Here is a 20,527-nt window from a genome sequence, read left to right as displayed (position 1 = left end):
CAGGCTTTGGAAAAACTGTGCATAAGATTTTAAAAATCTCATGGGAAACCCCAGCACAGACTCTGGTAGGAAATGACCCAGGGAGGGTAGCAGAGTGGTACCTGCCCCCCGGGGAACTCAGCGTGTTTCAGTAGGACCCCCCCCCCCTGCTGAGTCAGTGGCAAACCACTACACCACTGTTAGGGCCCTCGGTTGGGGCCCGGTGGAGTCGGGTGGGCCCGAGGCCCCCTACCGGGGCTGTCAAACCCCAACCCCATAGACTCTGGCCACTAGGCCATGCTACCTGGCGCCAAAGGGTTGCTTTGTAGAATCTGGCCATTAGGCCATGCCGCCCAACACCAAAGGGGGCTCTATAGACTCTAGTCGCTAGGCCCCGCTGCCCTACACCAAAGGGGGTGCTATAGACTCTGGCCGCAAGGCCACGCTGCCCTACACCAAAGGGGGCTCTATAGACTCTGGCCACTAGGCCACGCGGCCCTGCGCCAAAGGGCTGCTTTACGAATTGTGACAGCCTACTTCTAGTGCCATTAAACAGTATTTTTGTGCAGTACATCCTATAAGGTGCCATGAAGGACCACAACATTTTACGTTTCCATAACAGTCAGAAATTTGGGTGCCAAGGTGAGTGAAGTAACATCTTTTATTGGACCATCTTCTGTTGGTGAGAGAGACAAGTTTTTGAGCTTACACAGAGGTCTTCTTTGGATCTGGGAAACAAATTCAGAGTATCACTGCTCACAGGCACCAGCTTCTAATTTTCCGTGCCCAGTCCCAGGCCCTGCCCCCACTCCACCCATTCCCCTAAGCCCCCACCCCTGCCCTGCCTCTTCCCACCCCCACTTCACCCCACCCAAACTCTTTCCACCCCTTCCCTAACCGTGCCCTGTCCCTGCCCCTTCCTCTCCCCCCCAGCACCTGCTGCACACCTCCAAGCAGCTGTTTCACAGAGTTCAGGAGACACTGGGAGGGAGGGGGAAGAGGTGATCAGTGGGACCACTGGTGCATGAGAGTGGGAGGGAGGGGAACTGACTGCCAATGGGTGCTAAGCACCCACTAATTTTTCTCCGTGGGTGCTCCAGCCCTGGAGCACCCACGAAGTCAATGCCAATCTTACTGCTAAATACAAGGTGGAGCAGATTGTTTAGCATAAATAGGTATCACATTTCAAGGGACTATTCAAGGTTAAGTGGCAAAGAGGATGCAAGCCGATTTTATTTTTAATTTCTTTTGCACAAGACGGGGTAAGGCTAACCTCTCTGGTCCTTTACCTCTAATCATACCAGCAGCTGATACAGTAGCAGAACTGTGTGGGACCAGAATCTCCATTTCACTGGAAATTCCACAATTTCTACATTTGTTTTTATTCCAATTTGGAATGAAACCAAAGGACTTCAAAATTTCCCATCAAACAAAATGACACATTTCTACAGTCTAAGTTTTGATGAAACAGCATTTTCTGATAGCAATGGATTGTCAGAAACTTTTTGGATAGCTCTATGCAGTAGCTCCCTGCTTCTCCAGTGCAGCAAGTGACTGCAGTTGTTATGTGATACAAGGTTAAGTGCATTGCCCTTAATAAACATGGTCTTCCACCCTTAGGGTAAGATTGTGTGCTGCCCTTGCTCAACAACGAAGAGATGAGTGAGAACTTCTTGCCACTTCTCCCACCCCAGCTTTCATGGTAGTTCATGAGCAGCACACAATTGCAAGTCCTGTGCACCTTCGCAAATGACAATCACAGAAGCATTTATTTCAGAGCTTTTTTTTTTAACCCTTTCATAAAAGCACAAAAAAGACTAAATTTGTTTTACCAGAAAAAAATTGCCACATAACTCAATCCCCATTCTTGTTGCAAACACACCAGTGACTTGCATCAATGCCACACTGGACAGATACCATGCAATAAAATTTTGTTATAACTAATTGATATATCATTGTGTATATGATGTTATAAAACATGCAACAAATGAGCTAAGCTTAAGACATCTCTTCCTGCCATGGCCGTGTAGGAATGCTTTGTTTTACCTTGCCTGATAGGCTACCACTTCTGGATCACAAGGCTTCTGGTTCATATCTCTGTTGCACTACTAATAGAACAACAGTCAAATAAAACATCATAGCAAAAATACTTATCAGTTTGGTAGGACGGCGCAAAAGGGAACTCTTTGCTAATTAGCCATGTCTCCTCTAGTGTCTGGCCCCCAGTCATGAGACGCAACTGCATCCCCTGTACTCTAGGATTGTTGGCTATTAAATAGGTTCAGAGAGATCTTGAACTCATTTCACTTTACTTTTCTAGACTATTATAAATTGATTCAGGGGGACAGAGGATTGTCCAGCAGAGGGCAACAAAAATGATCAGGGGGCTGGGGCACATGACTTATGAGGTGAGGCTGAGGGAATTGGGGTTATTTAGTCTGCAGAAGAGAAGAATGAGTGGGGATTTGATAGCAGCCTTCAACTACCTAAAGGGGGGTTCCAAAGAAGATGGATCTAGACTGTTCTCAGTGGCGGCAGATGACAGAACAAGAAGCAATGGTCTCAAGTTGCAGTGGGGGAGGTCTAGGTTGGATATTAGGAAACACTATTCACTAGGAGGGTGGTGAAGCACTGGAATGGGTTACCTAGGGAGGTGGTAGAATCTCCTTTCTTAGAGGTTTTTAAGGCCCGGCTTGACAAAGCCCTGTCTGGGATGATGTAGTTGAGGTTGGTCCTGCTTTGAGCAGGGGATTAGACTAGATGACCTCCTGAGGTCTCTTCCAACCCTAATATTATATGATTCTATGATTCAGGGTTAGGTCTGTGCCCCAATGGCATGTAATCTGAAACCAAAGGCTTAGGGTGGGTCTAAGTATCAGGTCTGACACTTAGATTTCTTGGAACCACAGGTTTACATCCCAGCAGGGTGGACACAAACCTCTGTCTTTCTGAAGTAGTGCAATTTGTTTAAAGGTCAAATCCTGAGTCTGTATCTGGGCTAAGTACCCAGGCAAGCATCATGCTCAGAGGGGAGTCTTCCTTTGAGGTTCACTGGCAGAGCCACTTAGTCTAGTAGCTGGAGTAGCCTCCTGAGGCCCTTATACATACAAGAGTATCTAGAAAGATACCATAAAATCTAGAAAGATATCATAAAATTCCTGAGGTTTTCATGTGGGTGAGGACACAGTTTTATAAAACAAAAAAAATGCAGAGGGGACACTTTCAAAATTCACTTTTGTCTATGTTTCATTTGTAGTTGTGTATGTTTTAAGTAAACTGTTTGCCTAACCCAGCTTATATGAACATTTTATATCCCTGTGTTCTAAAATACCCTCGGGTCAGAAAGAATTCTTATTTGTTGATTGTATTTCATCTCAGTTCTCTAAAAGCCATTGAAATGATGCTTTTCTTCAGCCTATAGCATTTATAAGAGTCAACGGCTAAACTGAAAGTGAATTTTTTGTCACACTGATCAGTTAAACTGTCAGTGAACTAAAGTACTTAGAGAAAAACCCAGCAGCAGTGTGAGAAAAAAAAATCCATGCTGTTAGATAAAGAAAGAGCAAAAATGATCCCCTTGGTATAAACACCCCAATACAATGGAAATAACTATCCCTGAAAGGCAATAGTCCATCTAACAAGAATTAGAAACTTTACATTTAAAAAACAGCTATGTTCATTTTGGTTCTTTAGCATCTTTGAATAATAGCACTGCAATAGATGGTTTGGCAATAAGATGGATGATAAATATATTACTCTAAATTCATGTGTCTGGATTTGGAACAATAAGTAAGCAAAGTATAACAAAAAATGTTTTTAATGTTTAAAGATGGCTTGGTCTGTAAAAAATACATTCACATTATTGGGGTGATACCTTTACTCAGAACCTTGAGACTAGAGTAAGGCACTATTCAGTGTGGGTTATGTACCTGAATATGTTCCTTTTAAACAAAGCATTTAATATATCACAGGTTAAGGGGTAAACTAACTCATCCATTCCATATCTATCCATTATTCTTCAATGTTTATAAGAGAGCTGAATCCTGACTTCCATGTCTACTTTTCACAGCAAAACCAAGATCCAAGTATGTAGGGTGAAGGGACAGCATAAATTATCCATTGCGTTTATGTGGGGAGTCACCCAAAATGCCAAGAAAACCTGAACAGTTGTCAGTGCAGATGACTCCACCTTCAATTTTTTTATTCCAAAAGCCCCATGCAAACAAACCTTTTGCTCAATCTTAATCCTCATGCAATAAAACAAGTCTCTTTATAACACATTATTTTTAGCTGAAATGTCAAATGGTGACACTTCAGAAGTTGCTTTAAAAAACCATTAACATAAGATACAGGGCTACTGCCTACCGTAACCAAGTTCCTGGAGAAAAACTAGAAAATATACTCTAGGGAACAACCCTGCACTGACAAGGAGATAGACTAGATTGCATTTCTGGATTATATGCTTTAATCAACCAAGTTATTGGGCTCAATACAGGAGTAAGATGGTAAAATTCTATCAACTGTGTTATTCAGGAGGTCAGTTTAGATGATCTGATGGCCCCATCAACATTAAAATCTATAAAGCGAACTGCTGCTTCCCTTTGTTGAGTGAAACTCCACTGGCGGAAGTTACAGTTTATACCCATGTAGTGCAGTGGTTCGGTAGATGGTAAAGCTCCCATTGACTTGAAGTTAGGACAGCACTGAGTTCTTTGAAAATCTGACCCGAGGAGTTTTCACTGGTGCAGCCGTATCAGTGTACCTATAACAGTGTACCTATAACAGTGGCTACAGCCATCAGTGCTGACAAAACCTCAGACACACGAAAACAGATTGGCCTGATTATGGCTGCAAATTTAGTCCAGACCCTCGGAGAGAGAAGAGGTTACACGAATGCCTAAAGCTAATGCCATTATTGCATGGGCCCTTGCCTCTTGCATTTGAAATGTTCAGAGCCTCTTAGATAGTTGAGGAGCTAGGTACATTTGAATTAATTTTTCCTTCTTTATCTTTTTTAGTTTTGTAGAGCTGTGTTTCCTCTTTGTCTATGTTTCCCTTTCATTCTACCACATTTTTCCTGCCCTAATCTCCCACATAGAGGGAATTTTAAATAGAGCAGTTAATTCTGGGAACAAAACCCATTTTTTTCAAAATTCTCTGTGAAAAGGAAAGTGCTGGTACTGAGGTAGTCTACTTGGCTCGCTACCCTGGAGCCACAGACCCAGGAAGCCCTGCCTGCCAAACAGCTGGTCAGGTGAGCTGGCAGAAAACCTGGCAGGTTTCCAATGGAGCCCTGACTGGGTTCTTTTGGAACTTTAACAAAATTGGGCCATCTCTGCCAGGGCCGGCTCTAGGCACCAGCGCTCCAAGCATATGCTTGGGACAGCACTTTCCAAGGGGCGGCACTCTGGCTCCATTTTTTTTATTTTTATTTTTTTTGCTTGGGGCACAAAAAGCCGGGAGCTGGCCCTGAGCGGACGTGAGCTGCGGTAGTGGGGGGCGCGGGGAGGGCCGCAGGAAGTAACCCGGGGGGGGAGGGAGGGCTGAGGAACTGCTCCCTCCCCAGCTCACCTCCGCTCCACTGCCGCCTGCTCCCCTGAGTGTGCCGCCGCTCTGCTTCTCCCCCCTCCCTCCCAAGCTTGCCACACAAATCAGCTGTTTTGCAGCAAGCCTGGGAGGGAGGGGGGAGAAGTGGAGCGGCAGGGGCGCACTCAGGGGAGCAGACGGAGCGGAGGTGAGCTGCAGCAGTGGGGGGTGTGGGAAGGGCCGCAGGAAGTATCCCTGGGGAGGGGCAGAGGAACCGCTCCCCCCCAGCTCACCTCCGCCTCCTTCCCCGAGCATGCCGCTGCTCTGCTTCTCCCCCCTCCCTCCCAGGCTTTCCTGGGAGGGAGGGACAGGAGGGGAAATGCGGCGCACCTGGGGGAGGAGGCGGGCCGGGGATTTGGGGAAGGGGTTGGAATGGGGTGGGGAAGGGGCGGAGTTGGGATGGGGCCGGGGGGGGGTGCGGGAAAATTTTTTTGCTTGGGGCGGCAAAAAACTTGGAGCCTGCCCTGATCTCTGCCAAACATTCCAATTTCTCCAAATCAGCAAATTCTGATAAAATAATATTTAATTGGAATTTTTCTGACCAGCTCTAATTTTAAGATCCTTGTCTCCTGATTGTTCACTGTACCTTTCCCCATGACAATCAATGAGTTTTGCTGCATTTGGTTAAGAATCAATTCAAGATCACATGAGACTGCATGCTGATTTTGAATAATATCCCCTCCGTTTGGGCAGAATGGAGGACAAACTTTTGCCAATTTCGCTTCACTTGGTAAATTTTTCAGTGAGCACTAGTGAAGTAAGAAATGCTTAATTAATCAAGCAGACTATTTGTAATACCATTCTACAACAAATATCAACAGGTCAATCCAGTCTTTAAAATTATCTCCTGGTAATTAATAGTAAAATTAACAGCTACACAATCTATATAGTTGTCACTGTCTCTGGAAACAAAATGAATGGACAAAGCAGCAGACTCTTAATTGCATTAAGTGATCAATATTTATTATATTTGTTTCTCCTAATTTGTTTCACTACATCTTATCCTTTCTGGCTAAATTAGCTGATCAACTTTCAAAATGTCACTGCAGTTTCAGCCTTGTCCCAAATGAACAGCTGTCCAGTCACCACTCATTTCGGCACAATTCAGAACAACTGACAAATCCTTTTCAAAAGAGACCCCATGGTGGTATAACAGGTGTTGCAGGTCACAGATGAGTATTATGGGCAAAGCTAGTTTGGAAGTTTATGCAGTATCTGGCGATTGGATGATTTCCAGCTAGGTATTTTAATGAGTGCTATGCTTACCCCAAAACATTTTTATTGTTAAGTAAAGATTAGGACTGCCAAGCAATTAAAAAAATAATCGTAATTAATTGTGTGATTCAAAAAAATATCGTGATTAATCACACTGTTAAACAATAATAGAATACCATTATTTAAATATTTTGGGATGTTTTCTACTTTTTCAAATATATTGATTTCAGTTACAACACAGAATACAAAGTGTACAGTGCTCACTTTATATTTATTTGCACTGTAAAAAACCCCAAAAGAAATAGTATTTTTCAATTCACCTAATACAAGTACTGTAGTGCAATCCTTTATCATGAAAACTAAATTTACAAATGTAGAATTATATGTAAAAATGCATTCAAAAATAAAACAATGTAAAATTTTAGAGCCTGCAAGTCCACTCAGTCCTACTTCTTGTTCAGCCAATCACTCAGACAAACAAGTTTGTTTACATTTGCAGGAGATAATGCTGCCTGTTTCTTGTTTATTATGTCACTTCAAAGTGAGAACAGGTGTTCACCTGGCACTGTTGTAACTGGCGTCGCAAGATATTTACGTGATAGATGCGCTAAGGATTCACATGTCCCTTCATGCTTCAACCACCATTCCAGATGGCATGGGTCCATGCTGATGACAGGTTCTGCTCAAAAACAATCCAAAGCAGTGCAGACCAATGCATGTTCATTTTCATCATCTGAGTCAGATGCCATCAGCAGAAGGTTGATTTTGTTTTTTGGTGGTACGGGTTCTGTAGTTTCTGCATCAGAGTGTTACTCTTTTAGACTTCTGAAAGCATGCTGCATACCTTGTCCCTCTCAGATTTTGGAAGGCACTTCAGATTCTTAAACCTTGGGTCGGTTAGAAATCTCACATTGATACCTTCTTTGCGTTTTGTGAAATCTACAGTGAAAGTGTTCTTAAAATGAACATGTGGTGGGTCATCATCCAAGACTGCTATAAAATACCTCGCAATGCCAGCTACAAAAGTGCCATGCAAATGCCTGTTCTCACATTCTGGTAACATTGTAAATAAGAAGAGGGCAGCATTATCTCCTGTAAATGTAAACAAACGTGTTTGATTTAGTGATTGACTTCTCGTCGTCCCAAGCCAATGGGGATGGTGGGAAGCGGCGTGGTCTGAGGGATGTGCTGGCTGCCGCTTCCCACCACACCCATTGACCTGGAGTGGTGAACCACGGCCAGTGGGAGCCGTGATCTGCCGAACCTGCGAATACGGCAGATAAACAAACCGGCCTGGGGAGACACGTGCCAAAGTTTGCCAATCCCTGCTCTCGAGCCTACCGATGAGTTTACAGTTACTAACATGTTAAAATAAACAGCTGCAGTCACAAGAAATTGACATATTTTAAGCATTCATTGTTTAATTTCAACAACTCAGGATATTTTCCTAATACCAAAGAAATAGAAGTATTTAAAAAGATACATTTTACATAACAATAGTTATACTCTTTCACGGTGAACAACACTATTCACCTTACATAGCACAAGTGATCTCACTACAAGGTCACATTTTGCATTTTAATATTGAGTGCCTGCGGCTTTGGTGTTAGAGATCACAGACGCAGGTCTGGGCATCAGAATTCGGCTTGCATGCGGCCATGGTAAGCCATGCGGCCATGGTCTTTTGGCTTCTGCAGCCTTCATATATCCAGCGCCGTCCTTTCCCAAATAGTAAGCAAAGTCCGTTGAGTGCTGCTTCTTTCCTGTTAACGTGCAGCACCAGAACTGCCCCCATCCAATTCTCTGGGATGATCGCTTTACCCCTCTCCCCACCGCGTGGCTGGTATCATGGAAGATCACTGCTAGTGCTAGCCACCCTCCCCCACACCACGTGGCTGGTAGCAGGGAAGATCCCAGCTAGCCAAACGTGAAAAAGCTCAGCGCCAATCACCCCCCTCCTCCTCCTGCTTGGCTAAATGCAGGGAAGGATTTCTTTTAAGCCACAGGCAAACAGCCCAACCATCTCTGTCCCTTTAATTAAATTCCCATATTTCAACCAGGTTACCATAAACGATATCACTCTCCTGAGGATAACACATCGAGATAAAGAACAGATGTTGTTTGAATGCCAGCAAACACCGGGACCATACGCAGCAAGGCTTTGTCATGCAATGATACCAGATTACTTGCTACATGCATGGCGTGGTCAAGTGTCCTACCATGGAGGACGGAATAAGGCTGCCCTGCCCAGAAACCTTCTGCAAAGGCTTTTGGAGTACCTCCAGGAGAGCTTCATGGAGATGTCCCTGGAGGATATCCGCTCCATCCCCAGACATGTTAACAGTCTTTTCCAGTAACTGTACTGGCCGCGAATGCATCCCAAGTCCTCAGAGCAAATTAATCATTTAAAAACGCTTGCTTTTAAACCGTGTTTTATATTTACAAAGGTACACTCACCAGAGGTCCCTTCCATGGCTTCATGTCTGGGATACTGGCTTGGGAAGGCTGGGAGGGTAATTCCGCCAGGGTAAGAAAAAGCTCCTGGCTGTTGGGGAGAACGGAGTGCTGTGTGCTCTCTGCAAGCTCATCCTCCTCTTCCTCCTCCTCATCTTCCCCATCCACAGAATCCTCAGGCAAGGCTAAGATTACCCCTACCTCAGAATCCACGGACAGGGGTGGGGTACTGGTGGCGGACCCCCCCTAGAATTGCATGCAGCTCAGCATAGAAGCGGCATGTTTGTGGCCCTGCCCCAAACCTTCCGTTTGCTTCTTTGGTTTTCTGCTAGGCTTGTATGAGCTCCTTAACTTTCACACGGCACTGTACTGAGTCTCTGGTGTGGCCTCTCTCCATCATGGCCTTGGAAATTTTTTCAAATGTTTTTTCATTTCGTCTTTTGGAACGGAGTTCTGTTAGCACGGAATCCTCTCCCCATACAGCGATCAGATCCAGTACTTCCCATGCGGTCCATGCTGGAGCTCTTTTTCGATTCTCAGACTGCATAGTTACCTATGCTGATGAGCTCTGCGTGGTCACCTGTACTGATCAGCTCTCCATGCTGGGCAAACAGGAAATGAAATTCAAAAGTTCGTGGGGCTTTTCCTGTCTACCTGGCCAGTGCATCCGACTCCAGATTGCTGTCCAGAGTGGTCACAATGGTGCACTGTGGGATAGCTCCCGGAGGCCAATACCGTCGAATTGCGGCCACACCAACCCTATTCCGAAATGGTAATACCGATTTGAGCGCTACTCCCCTCATCGGGGAGGAGTACAAATATTGATATTAAGAGCCCTTTATATAGATATAAAGGGCTTCGTTGTGTGGACGGGTGCAGGGTTAATTCGGTTTAACGCTGCTAAATTCGTATAAACACGTAGTGTAGACCAGGCTTTAGGCATCAATTTTGTAACATGAGTACCTAAATCTTTCAATTCAAGACCACCCCAGGAGATAAAAAGATAACCCTGTGTATCATGGCCCTCCCTATAGCATTTTTCTGTGAATTTTATATCTACATAGCTTCACAAGACTGTAAGGTGAAATATCAGCACAGCTAACACCCCATGGAGATGGAGATACATGGGAACTGTTCACACTTTTCGCACAACCACTGTTTCAGGCTGTTTGCAGGGTCAGGCAGACATCACTACATAAGTTTAGTCTCAGTTCACATTTTGAAGTGTTCCTTCTAAACCATAAGGGTTAGAAGTTTTTAGCACATTGAGAGTTTTGGCTCTGGAGCACATGGTGGCAGGCACGAGGGAAAAGTGTTGGCTTCCTAAATAGTCCATTCCAAGTTTTAGGAAAGCACTACTACTCAGGAAAGCACTTAAACACACACTTGGCTTGCAGTCAGTGGGACTCAGACAAGTGCTTTCTTGAATTAAGATGGACTTAAGCACTTGCTAAAGTGTTTTCATGGAGGCAGTGCCTACACCTTACCTGAGAATTGTATTCCAGCTATATCAGTTTGGGACAGATCCTGAGGGATGCCTAGATACCATGGAGAGAAAGAGTCAGAGACAAAGAGGGATGCTGACCCGCATGGGAGTTATAGTACGGACAATCTTTCAGGATATGACCTCTTTCAAGGGTTTTCCTTCTTAAAACCTAAAAGGGACATTTAAAGGGCTAAAAACATTTCCTCACCTGTATTACTAATAGCACATAGATAATTAAAAATCCAATTTAAAATTTTTTTAAAATCCAATTTTGTTCATACTGTTTATGTTCTTTGCCACTTCACTCTGCTGATTTGGGGCCTGATTTGGCCACCCATACTCAGCAGAGCCATATCTTACTCTACAAGTTGTCCCACTGATTCTCCTACACATAATAAGGGAAGTGCTTCTGGCATAAGTGACTACTTAGCATGATTCACGAAGGCAGAATCAGGTCCACTGAAAATGAAACTCAGTTTCATCCTGAGTCTCACACCCTAGCACAATGCTCTTGTATTTGGGTCTCCAACACTGCCAGGAAAAGCTAATATTAAAAATAAGCTGTATTAAAAAAAGTCTAAGAAAAATCCTGCATTTGTTCACATTAGGATTCTGAAGCAACTTTTCACAAGGGGCTACATTAAATATCAATATTTAAAAGAAAAGCAAGAGAACAGACTAAAACATCAAACTGAGAATGTTTTATGATCATTTTTCCCTTTCCCTCTAAAAATAAACAAAAACCTACCATGTAAATATCAATGGTTTTTCATATTCTCCTGAAAAATAAAACACAAGCAGTTTACTACTGTCTAGGTTGTTACTGTCGACTGAATGTGAGGTCCTAATGGTTTCTAGTCTTTGTCAGCTGTTTCACACATCTCTGGAGTTGACAAAGTAGAACTAGGGTCCTGGCCCAGAGTGTTAAATAGCCTCTGTCCTCCACAAACACCATCCTTGGAGACACTGACAAGGAGAAATAAAAGTTTAGCGCTGACATTAGGCCACCACTACTCAATTCCCAATCTAACCCAGACCACTACCCTGTATCTCATGGATTGATTGTGAAAGCTGGGGCTGGGGGGATTGTATTGGAAGTCTCAGATTGAGAAAGGCAATCTGAAAAATGAAAAAAAGAAATTCTCTAGGGAAACACACATACACAGTAGCTAGCAGATGTCATTCTTTCAGTCCTAGGGCCAGATCATCAGCTGGTGTGAATCAACATAACCTTACTGACTTCAGTGCACCAAAGCCGATTTATGTGAGCTGCTGATATATTCCTTAGAAGAGAGAGAGTAGAGGAACAGGATATGGGACCATACAAACTACTCTGAGCACAAAAATGCCAAAATCTCATTGAAGTTCTCCAGTTTTGATTACATTGTTTAAAAATCTTGTTAGGATAAGTTTTAATTAAAACAGAAGTACTTTTTCTGGTTGTTTTCAGGCTGTGAAGTTCTGGCTAAGGGTAGTTCACAAAATTTGCTGGAATACAGATCTAGAGGTGATTCTGAGTCAGAAATCCTGATCTGAGCAACCTCAGACTTTGGGGCTGTTCAGAAACAGAACTGACTCCAAACTTCGTGGCTAAAACACATCTCCACACAAAATATGGATTCATTAAGCCTCATGGCAGCTCTGTGAAATATATGCGTATGACATGCACATTTTGATAATATGACAACTGAAGCACAGAGAAGTTAAAGATAATATTTTCAAGTGTGAGTGCCTAAAGTTAGACATCTAAATTCCTATGGCCTGATTTTCAGTTTCTGAGCGCTTGAACTCTGAGACAGGGCAGAGAGGCTCCACATTAGCAGAGAAGGGTTTAAGGAGAGTATTTGGGCCCAGCCAGCTCCGCCTTGCTAGACATGCAGCCAGTGCTAAGCAGGGAGAGAAGGAATAAAAGGAAGATGATCTGCATATCTGCTTGAAGGGAACTTCACTTCAGAGCGCAAAGAGATAGACCTGCTAGCCAGAGCAGCCACTGAGGAGAAAGTTAGAACCCAAAGAGGAGCATCACCCAACTCAGAGGCTATTTGGGAACCAAGCCCAAAGGAAAGGGCAGGAATGCCCCTCTAGAAGACTGGGGGAAGGCTCAGTACTGAGTTGAGTTTGCTTTTGGTTAAAGAACATTTTGAGGCTGAGCCCCTCAACCCAATCCAGAAGGGGATAAGGCCAAAGGAAGAATTAGCTCATGGGCTGGAGCCCTCCTCAGTGGACTGGAGACAGAGACTTCTCCTTCTCCCCACCATGTTGGGGTGGCCAGAAGATCTACAAATGGATACTGCTCCAGCCATGCCACTACAAACTCCCACTGCAGTCAATGAAGTTGCAGGTACTTTAGGCCACATTGGAAGTTAGGCATCTAAATACCTTTGAGGGTCTGGGCCACAGTGCCTTTACAAATCAGGTGACAAAATATAGATGTATGTCTAAATTTGGGTAACCAAGTTTGCACTTGCCCAAAGTCACAAACTGGGCTCAGTTGTCCACCTTTTTGTGTGCTATTAAGCATGTACAAAAAGTGTGAAACATGAATGTTCTCCCAAATGTAAGAAACTAAGCTAAAATCTGTTGTAAGTGCATGCTTTGAAGTTAGATCCTTAGGGAGATTTGAGATACCCTGCTCAAATCTCTGGAAGGGAATAGGAATTTATGTAAATACATAATTTATGTAAATTTATGTAAATAATACATAGTGCACGGCTCTGATATAGTGCTTCTCATCAGTAGATGAGGAAATATTTTACAAAGGTCAGTATTATTATCCTCTTGTTACAGACTGGGAAACTGAGGCAGAAAGCAGTGAAGTGACTTTCCCAAGGTCATCCATAAGACCAGTGACTGACCCAGAAATCGAGCTTGGTCTCCAGAGTCTCAGACCAGTGCTCTAGCCACTAGGCCCCACTAAAGTATCTGGTCACAAGCTCTTATGTAGTTTTGTGGTGCACACACCATTAGATAAGCAAACATGTGGCTACTTTAAATTAATCTGCTGTAGGTAGAATCTATCATAATGTCCTCACAACTTGTGCTCAGATTCACAAGCACATTGCGGGGAGCTTGTCATCAGCAATGGTAACTGAACTGGTATCTACATAGATCACAAGTAAGGCTATGGTTTTGTCATTGAAGTCGTGGAAGTCACTGAATCCATGACTTCCAAAGACCCCTGTGACTTCAGTCCTGGCAGCTGGTAGCCACAGGGTCCTGCCACCTCCGCAGTGGCACGGAGCTCTAAAGTCCCCCCACTGCATGAGGCAGTGGGCCCCCAAGCTCTCAGCCACAATGGACAGCGGATGTACCCTGCAGCTCCTATACCTGCTGGCAGGGGGGTAGCCTGCAGCTCCCCAGCTGCAGTCCCAGAGCAGGGGGACCCAGCAGTTCCCCATCACCGCTGGTGTTCGAGAGCTTCCAGCCACCCTGCAGCTGCCTATTCCCTTCCCATTTTTCATGGATATTTTTAGTAAAAGTCAGGGACAGGTCACGGGCTTCTGTGAATTTTTCTTTATTGCCCGTGACCTGTCCATGACTTTTACTAAAAATATTAATGACAAAATCTTAACCTTAATCATAAATACTTTGGAGGAGGTACTATCTTTTTGTTCTGTTTGTACAGCACCTAAAACAGGGGTCGGCAACCTTTGGCATGCGGCTTGCCAGGGTAAGCACCTTGGCGGGCCAGGCCGGTTTGTTTACCTTCAGGTGCCTTCAGGTTTGGCCGATTGCAGCTCCCACTGGCTGCAGTTCGCTGTCCCAGGCCAATGGGGGCGTCGGGAAGTGGCGCGGGCCGAGGGATGTGCTGGCCACCACTTCCTGCCGCCCCTGTTGGCCTGGAGCAGCGAACCGCGGCCAATGGGAGCCACGATTGGCTGAACCTGTGGGCGCGGCAGGTAAACAAACTGGCCCAGCCCACCAGGGTGCTTATCCTGGTGAGCCGCGTGCCAAAGGTTGCTGATCCCTGACCTAACACAGTGGGGTCCTAGTTCATGACTGGGGCACCTAGATGCTATCACAATACATATAAATAATAAAACAACATAACCTAATAAAGAAAAGAAGGAGATATGGAGGTGAGTGAAGGGATGACAGTCGCAATAACTAACAGGAAATCTGACAGAAGCAAAAACTGAGGGAGTTAAAAATGATGAGTAGAAATGTGTGAATAACTGACTTTCAGTTCACTGGCTATACTGAACATTTTTTAAAAAAAAACAACTGTTGTTTCAGGTCAATTTGAAGTGAACATTTTTCAGGGAACAAAAAATCAAAAAAATGCTTCAGACTTAAAACATTTTGTTCAAAATGAGATAAAATATTTTGTAAAAGCAGCAAAGAGTCCTGTGGCACCTTATAGACTAACAGACATATTGGAGCATGAGCTTTCGTGAGTGAATACCCAAGCATCCAACGAAGTGGGAATTCACCCACGAAAGCTCATGCTCCAATACGTCTGTTAGTCTATAAGGTGCCACAGGACTCTTTGCTGCTTTTACAGATCCAGACTAACACGGCTACCCCTCTGATACATAAAATATTTTGTTTCACTTTGGAGTTTTAAATTGTTTTAATGAAATTGAATGAAATTTTGAATAAAAAAATAAAAATATTTAGTTTAAAAAATCTTAAAGAAATATTTAGATCTTTTTGGAATTTCTGTGTGGGGGGTTTCAGCTGAAACAATTTGGTGAATTCAACACAAATTCACAAAATGTTTCGGTTGACCTGAGGCTGTATTTTTCAGTGGAAAAAAGTTTTGTTTGCAAGTTTTTGCCCAACTCTACTGTTGGGCCAATGGGAGCTGCGATCGGCTGAACCTGTGGACGTGTCAGGTAAACAAACCGTCCCAGCCCGCCAGGGTGCTTACCCTGGTGAGCCATGTGCCAAAGGCTGCCGATCCCTGTTCTAGGCCATTGCTTTCCAACATGGGATAGTCCAGCCACACTCATACATTGCTATGTACAGTGGAGTAACATGGTCAGTTTTCAGCAGCAGAAAATTCATCTGTTCCCCTTAAGTGGTTCATGAGTAAAAACTGTTGCTACACCTAGTCAGCTCTGCTTTCTGTACTGCACAGAGAGAAAATTTGATGCAACCAATGCACTTTGTTCAGAGTGCTTTTTCTTGCACACTGAGCATTCTAGTGCATTTTAGGTCAACAGAGTGAAATTCTTCCCTAGATTTAAGCAGGATTTAAGTGGTGCATAGGTCTTGTGCACAGTGCTGACTTTCACTTCTAGAGATCAATGATTGCAAGGAAGAACCAGGAATGGAGTCTGGCACAAGCAAGCTTCAACATATTTTTAAAAAACAAAACAATACCTCAAAACTACTTAGAATTCAAGGTTTGTTTCCATAATTTCCAATGTGAAAGCAGATCTGTGTGTGGAAATAAATTTTGCTTAGGTGTGTGAATCTGAAAAGAGATTCATTTATGAGTGAAAGAGGTTTTGAATGAAGATGACTTTGCATCATAAACAACTAATATTGAAACTTCTGCATGTTTTGAAGTGAAATCAACTATTTTGCTGAAAAAATCAATTAAAGAGGCATATTGGGAATGCAAAATCTCATAAAATGAAGAAGGAAAAATTTTCCAGTTAAACAAGAATAATGAATTAAATACAACTTTAGCCAGAGGTCCTGATGCCCAATCCTGGGCTCTAACCACCATGCACCAGAGTGCATGTTAAAATCGTAATAAAATATCTGATGGAACAAATAAAGTTATGGTGTAAATATTCAAACCATGCAACAATAAAGGTTACATCATTTATTGGCAAATATGGTATATACTGAAAAAAAACCCACATATTTTCCTTAACTAGAATTATCTCTCAACAGAAAATTTCTGAAGTGCAGCGCACAATCCTCCTTAACAACTAAGCATTTATTTCAAAGAGGAAAGTGCATGTACAGTACAGCAAGAATATTGCATCCTTTAATAATATGGATATCACTTTCTTTTATGGAAAACACTAACTAATACTTACATTAATTATCTAATAATCATAACTGGATGTTTATTATGTGGTGTTACTATTCTCAGCCCTAATTTGTCTGAAATAATATTATTTATTGAGCACTAACATTGTGTTCAGCACTCAACATGCATACAGGACTACATTGTTCCCCTATAAAGTCATAGTCAAAGATTGCTCTTTCTAAGCAACCTTGCAGGAACAGACCACTCAAACCAGTCTAGGAGGAGGCATGACCCCATCCTTTGCATTGAAAAGACATATGTTGCATCATTCTAAGACTGCTGCATCATAAGGGATAGTGAAGCAAGTGCATGGCCTCTAACACAAAGCTGTGTTTAATTTACATCATCTGACTCCTAAGGAGACATGTCCCTGATTTAAGTTGCTTGCAGACTGGTGCAGATCCATTCAAAAAAGGGCAGACATGATTAATTCAACGCCTCCGAGACTATTTGAATAACCAAGATCTGATTGTGTCTTAAACCATGAAATGCTATGGATTGCATGTATGGCTTTGCTATGTACTTACCAATAAGAGAAAGAGAATATGTCTTGGGTGCAGGAAGAGGTTGGATGAAAGTTAATATACTGAACCTAATTTTGAAAAGTGATACATTAAAACATGCTTTTTTTGTGTTATCCTAGAACAGCCTCTTTGATGTAACAAGATTAAACTGAAAACTAAATAACAGGACACATTCAGATTTAAATGTGACTATTATACAGACATTTGAACATATCTAATATAGGCAATTTACTATTTTTACTTCAAAGGCAGGATAAGCTACATTGAATTGTCTATGCATAAAACTATATCCCTGACAGACAATGTGTAAAACTATATAACTACAATTACGGCGTATTTGCTAGTAAAAATACACTCCCTCCACGTTATCCAGTGTTTAGTTTATAAAAGCGCTATTTCAGTGGTGGAGAATCTGAGCTAATGTGTTTGGAGCTGTTCCTTTAAAAGGTCCCTTTTAAGCAACTTTAGAGAAACAGAGCTCTTGTCAGTGCTATCATGTGGAAACACACTGTGCAATTTATGAAATCTAAATATAAATAAACAGGATTTTTCAAGTCTATTTAGCAGTTAGCCGTTGTAAGATGTCTGCCTCAAGCTGCCTGTACCCTTTTCTGTTTGTTTGTTTTTTATTTAAAATCACATTACACCTAGGATGCGCCATTCATTTCTGTTACCAACTGTGTAGGATGAGGTGGGGGGACAACTTTAAAAAACGTGGTGTTTTTCCTCCTTTTGATATACTCTCCTTATAGAAAGCTGACAGCTGTTATAAAATCTCATGTAACTCAGTTGTTGCCTTCTAAATTACACTCAAGTCTCAACAAGATGCACTGGGACAGATCAACATGGCTCCACTAACTTCAGCTTTTCTTTTGATTATTAAAGATGAGTGAAATGGTTCCATGGATGTTGCCTTCTACAGTTTACGCTTTTGGTTATATTCCATTCCCATAACTGAATGAATGCCAGTCCTCTTGTAACAATCAGGATTGTTCTATTAAGGCCATGTAGTTTGGGACATTCTAGTGTGTAAATCCTCAGCTGGTGCAGATATATGCCTCATCTTGGGCTAAAGGGTGAAGATGACCAATGGAAGTTGGGAGTTGTCAGAGATGGCCCACCACTAGCTTCTTGATCACTTAGGATGGCAGTACTGTCGCAGAGGTGGAAGTACTATCTTCAGAATTAGCACTAGACCGAGGCTTTGCTAGATCTACCAGCTCTGCAAGATATCTTTCAAGGAGCACTTGATTCAAAATACACAAAAAGGAGCATGATCATGCCCACAACAAGATTGGGATTGTTACAGTGAGCATAGTTTGTGCAATTTGTATCCTGAAGAAAGATTTGTCTGATGATGCTTTTGTTGATATCTTGGAGGACAAGCTGAAAGTAGAGATACTGGATCTCCAGAAAGGCAGTCTCTTCTTTAGAATATCAAAGACTCTCTCTGTCAAAGATGACAGTGTGATGGCACACTCCAAGCTCGTTATCATTACTGCTAGTGCTTCCAGCAAGGATGAGAGCGTCAAAGTTTTTAATTTGGTCCAGCGCAACATCTTAAAATGTATTATTTTCACATCGTCAAACTGCCTGCCTGACTGCAAGCTGCTTGTTGCCTCAAATCCAGTGGATATTTTGACCTATGTAGTCTGGAAGATGAGTTGCTTTCCTAAACACCATGTTTAGCTTCAATCTGGACCTCTGCACATTTCTGTTACCTCATGGGAGAAAGACTGGGCATCCATAGTCTGGGTGGATTGCAGGTGAACAGGGAGATTCTAGTGTACCTGTTTGGAATGGGGGTGAATATTGCTAGTGTCTCCCTGAAGGTTCTTCACCCTGACACAGGAGCTGATGTACTCAAGCAGAACTGGAAAGAAATCCATAAACAAGTAGTGGACAGTGCCTATGAGGTTATCAGGATGATGGAATATGGATCCAACTAGAACTGTTATGAACACCACTTAGGAGATACCTGTTAGACATTTGATATTGAAAAATATTTCACAAAGCCTCTTTTAGAAACAAGTGTTTGTGATTTTGAGTTTGTGCTCAAACTATATGTGGATCATTAGTCCACAGCTTCAGTAACAAACTCCCCCCACACATCACAGAGATGCAGTAGAGGCATGCCAGAGCAGTTACTGCAGTGCCACCATCACTCCACTCCCAACCTATACTCATGCACTATTTCCCACATTTATGTTCCTCACCTCCTGTTCCTTTTTCTGCCGTGGAGTTATATCAGTTCCAATGGGTCTGAACCACAAACCACACAGCTGAGGCTCTAACAGGTTTTGTCCCATAGTATTTTTTTCCACAATGTTACCTCATTGTATAAGTTAAAGAGCTGCACTTGATGCATATATATATGCCATTTTGGTATCCTCAGATCAAGATCAAGGGAAATATCATAAATAGAAGCACCTGGGTGTTTGAAATTCATTGGTTTCATGTTGTATACAGGTATAACAAGACTGTTAATACACTCTCTGTTTTTAATCATTTATGGCTCCATCAACTGAATGTTATCATATCAAATCTAATTCACTCCTCTAAATATTTCAAACAGTGATCTAAATTCAATAAACATGTTGGAAAGAAATATTTCTAAATCACATATTTTATATAAAAATTATATATATTTATTGAACTATTTAATTTGGAAGTTTTTTTCCCAACATATGCCTTGAATCTGAGTATAGTGTGTGTGTGTATATATATATATATATATACACACACACACACTATATATATATATATATATATATATATATATATATATATATATAATGTAGTTACGTGAATGTCAGTAACTGGAAGAAAACATTGGTCAAACTGTCACTGGAAAATCAACTAATCTTTTTTTTTAATATTTAAAAGCTTTCTAGTACAAGGCCACCGTCTAAAGCTCGGTGAAATCAACGTGACCCCTTTTCCTGACTTCAATAGCATAAGAAAAAATCTTTCAAAATGTCTTGATAATAGACTCATAGACTCATAGACTTTAAGGTCAGAAGCGACCATTATGATCATTTAGTCTGACCTCCTGCACAATGCAGGCCATACAATCTCACCCATCCACTTCTATAACAAACCCCTAACCTATGTCTGAGTTATTGAAGTCCTCAAATTGTGGTTTGAAGACCTCAAGGTGCAGAGAATCCTTCAGCAAGTGACCCGTGCCCCATGCTGCAGAAGAAGGCGAAAAACCTCCAGGGCCTCTGCCAATCTGCCCTGGAGGAAAATTCCTTCCCGACCCTAAATATGGCAATCAGTTAAACCCTG

General features: G+C 42.5%; 1 pseudogene; it reads left to right on the top strand.

The window, feature by feature from the left end:
- Positions 1 to 566: 566 nt before the first annotated feature.
- LOC120400549 lies at positions 567 to 19,185 on the top strand (annotated as a pseudogene).
- Positions 19,186 to 20,527: the final 1,342 nt, after the last annotated feature.

This window comes from Mauremys reevesii, linkage group 3 (genome assembly GCF_016161935.1).
Source record: "Mauremys reevesii isolate NIE-2019 linkage group 3, ASM1616193v1, whole genome shotgun sequence".
NCBI lineage: Eukaryota > Metazoa > Chordata > Testudines > Geoemydidae > Mauremys > Mauremys reevesii.
Note: the sequence above shows the minus strand (reverse complement) of the source record. Positions and strands in the feature narration are given on the sequence as shown.